General features: G+C 36.1%; 1 long non-coding RNA gene across 1 annotated transcript; it reads right to left on the bottom strand.

The window, feature by feature from the left end:
* Positions 1 to 623: 623 nt before the first annotated feature.
* Positions 624 to 2,494, bottom strand: LOC138231370 (uncharacterized). The gene is made up of 4 exons (XR_011186632.1): positions 2,449 to 2,494; positions 2,098 to 2,145; positions 1,739 to 1,800; positions 624 to 716 (listed from the first exon to the last, which is right to left on the bottom strand). It is a non-coding gene; the product is annotated as an uncharacterized lncRNA (long non-coding RNA).
* Between the last annotated feature and the right edge of the window lie 1,139 nt (positions 2,495 to 3,633).

Below are 3,633 nucleotides of genomic sequence, written 5' to 3'. Positions count from 1 at the left end.
ATACTCCTGAGAAGTCAAGAGAAATCTTACGTAAGCATTAATTATGTTTCACTTTTGAAAGCAAAGTACGTGTCAAGTACTTTGAAGGCATTTGTTGATACTTGTAAGCACTTTCGTTGATTATTATTATCCTTCAATTAGTTATTACAAGTCCAACATTCTTACATGATCTCACTCCATATTCAGAATGTGGGAATACAGTTGTTTTAAGGAAATGCCACTGAATAGATAGTAGCTGCACTCTACAAAGATGAATTTGCTAATTAATCAGTCAGGGACACAGCTTATACTTCAGTAGTCTTAGATCATGTAATGATGATTATTGTACTTTATAACTAGCAAAATCCCCATATCCTGTTCATTGCCCCTTTTTCAGTTATGTGGATTGACTTATCCCTGAAGTGGTTAATTCTCACCTTGACATCTCGTAGAACAACTGAATCTCTACCAAGGGTGAATGTGTCCTTCCTCTTAATGTCTAAAAGAAAAGGTTAAAATTCATTGAAGCAAAATGCAACAACCCAAAATGTTGGGGAGGTCGTTTCCACAGTTATTTCATATGACAGTGCTTGGAGTAAAACTACATGACCATGGTGAAGAAGTAAAAACACTTTACCTTGTTCCTCCTGACTGATGTCCTTATGCGTGTTTTGCACAGTTGAGCGTTTTGTGTCTTGTCGTCTGTGTAGGCAACAGCCCTCTTCCCTGGGATAGAACTAGATGATATTTAGACACGTTAATTTGACTTCTCCATTGCTCACATTGATGTGGATATGATTATAATGCTCTGTTTTGTGGGCTTCCCAAGAAAACAATAAATCCCTTACTACTTGTTTGAAATGCAGTAGCACAGATCCTAACAAATACAAGAAAGAGAATATCATTACTGTTTTGAAAAAACTTCACTGGTCACCTGTATTATCTAGGATACATTTGAAAGTTTTTTTTACTTGTTTTTAAAGCTTTAAGCGACCTAGCACGTCTGTACCTTACTGAATGTCTGTCTTCATATGTTACTGCAAATACCACATGTGAAATGCAGAAAGAGTGGAGAGGCTGCTTTTTGTTTTTATGCTTCTAAATTATGAAACTCGTTTCCACTTTTTATTAGGCAGTCAAGCTCGGTACATTGTTTTAAAAAACATTTGAAAATGTTGCTTTTAGTTAAAGTGGTTCTTTGTTCTTTCTATTTCTGTTTCTTTTTTTAGTTCTCTTTAATTGTTCTTATTTTATTACGACTTTCCTAATTTTTATTTATTTAATTGACATGTATGTTGCTTTACTGTATTGCTGTATTTTCCTTTACAACTGAAAGTATATCTCTCAATTTTAATATTTTATTTTACGCTTGGTTTATAAAGCACTAAAGCACTATTTGTATGAAAGGTGCTCTATAAATAAAGTTTATTATAATTATTTTTAATATTATTATTATACTTTGTTACATTTTTGGTTAGGACAAAGATTCTAGTAGAGGTGGCCTCTATTACCACGTTCCAAAAAATTGGAAAACTACCTTCAGAATACACTGACAATGACCATCTACTGTCTCCTCTAACTGTGTATTGTCATCATGCATATCTTGTGTATTATTTATTGTAGTTGGTTTTGTCATTGTGTAAAGAAGCCACCTTTCAAGGCACTATATAAAATAATGTTTGTTATTATTATTTACATTTTTCATCGTAAAATCTGGCGAAGAGTCTTAAGAGAATATCAAAGAACACGTTGCTCTTACCTTTCCATTCCAAGAAATGCCCTCAGCTCAGATTGCAGAGATTGACCTCTCTGTCTCAAATTCTGAGAAACATAGACTCGATTGAAAAATGACCATTTCCTAAGATTCACATAACATCACCAGTCAACATTTGCCACTTGACATCAATAGAAACCATAGAGTACATGACATTTCCAATCAGCTTTCTTTCAAGGTACAATAGCAATCGCCTTGCCAGAAGAGTTATACTGCGGTAGATAAATATTACAAATGTCAGATACACGCAGAGTTGTTTGGATTACTATGAAAAGATTGGCAAATATATTTATGTTCATTATATTTCTTGGAGTGACAGAGCTAAAGAGAAAAAAAATACTTACCTTTATCTCTGCAGACAGGATTGCAAGGGATTCCCTTATACTGGGTTCCTATATAACAAATAATACATTATTCAAAAAACATGATATTTCTCTGTCCATTGGCAGCATGATTGTTTATCATTACAGTTTTAGTTAGCTTTAATTTTGTAAACTCCAAGTAAACATAGTTCGTGCCTTTCTCTGAACTTTTTGGTATTTCAATTCAGTTGTTTGTAAGCTTATTTTACAGTTGCTAGGTTGATGAAGTTCCTGAACTGTGCAGTATTTCTTTTGGGTTTGGTGCGAATCATATTCTAGCGGTTGGGGGAAAAAAGCACAGGTGCCATCCCACCATTAAACCCTGAAACTTACCTTAGCCGATTCTTCAACTAAACCAGACATGTTAACTAAGTGTTACAGTATGTTTCAAAGTGTGTATTTTAGCAAACACAACTGAATTCTGTTGTCTCCTTGGAGACACCTGGAACTGGTGTGATGCTGGTTCTATGACATCATTCGTTCTAAATGTAAATGCAGGTATTGGCACAACATAGTAAATTGATGTAAAGTTATGGATCCATTTATGATTTTCACTCAGTTTGAAAGAGTTCCTGTCGTGTGGTTAAACTTTGTGTTACGGAGGGTTAACTGGGGTTCTGGCTACTAGTTAGGCTTGGTCATTCAGTCATCTGGTTCATGAAATAGGAAGCAAAGAGATCTGTGTTTTAGTTTTACTGTTTGTTTTTGTTCCATAGAATAAGAAATGTTTCATTAATATTAGTAATAGAGTAGATGTTTCTCTAAACAGTGTGTGTCAGTTTGCACTGCAGGTGTGCCAGGTAGAGACCATTTAAGAACCCAAAAATATGCTGTCATTTACTGCCGTGGCTAATTTCTGTTAACCTTGTCTCTCACTCACTTTGATGAGCAAAATGTTCATACATAAAGCATACATTTCTGATTGGTCAGAAGAAGCTTCTTAACATATAAGGTATAAAGAAAGTCAGAAAGTTAGGCACTTAGGTCAGCCTTAGGCAGTTAACCAAGACCATAATCCGATAAGAAGCTATTCCCTTTCATGTTGCTAAATCACATGTAGGATACATGAGTTACACCTCCACTTTAGAGACCTTAAAGAGACCTTGGCCAGCCAGGAGTGTAGAAAACCGTAAAACAGTACTTGAGGACCTAATTGTTAACTCTTAACAGGCAAAGGTTCCTTCAGTCCTATGAGAAATATTTTAGAATTGAACTAAAGTGTGTTTCCGATACAGGAGCATATGTCTGTCAGGGCCTGTTGGAGAGGCCCTGCATGAGAACCCCTGGCTGCAGTTCCACATCCCCCTGAAAGTAAATAGAGCCATAAGCACGGAGCTAAGGACACTGCTCCAGGACATACTGGCTGTCGATCCTGACCAGCGACCAGAAGCCATCCAGCTGGAGAAGCAAGTCAGGCAAGCCATGGCACGAGAGAAAACATCTTTGTAGTGACTGATAGCAAGATGTCCGTGACCAAGGGCAATTCGTCTGAGTAAAGTCTGATTTCATTTTTATGTC

The sequence above is a fragment of the Lepisosteus oculatus genome, unplaced genomic scaffold (assembly GCF_040954835.1).
Source record: "Lepisosteus oculatus isolate fLepOcu1 unplaced genomic scaffold, fLepOcu1.hap2 HAP2_SCAFFOLD_58, whole genome shotgun sequence".
Taxonomy (NCBI): Eukaryota; Metazoa; Chordata; class Actinopteri; order Semionotiformes; family Lepisosteidae; genus Lepisosteus; species Lepisosteus oculatus.
The sequence above is the reverse complement of the archived record's forward strand: the minus strand, read 5'-3'. Positions and strand labels throughout refer to the sequence as shown.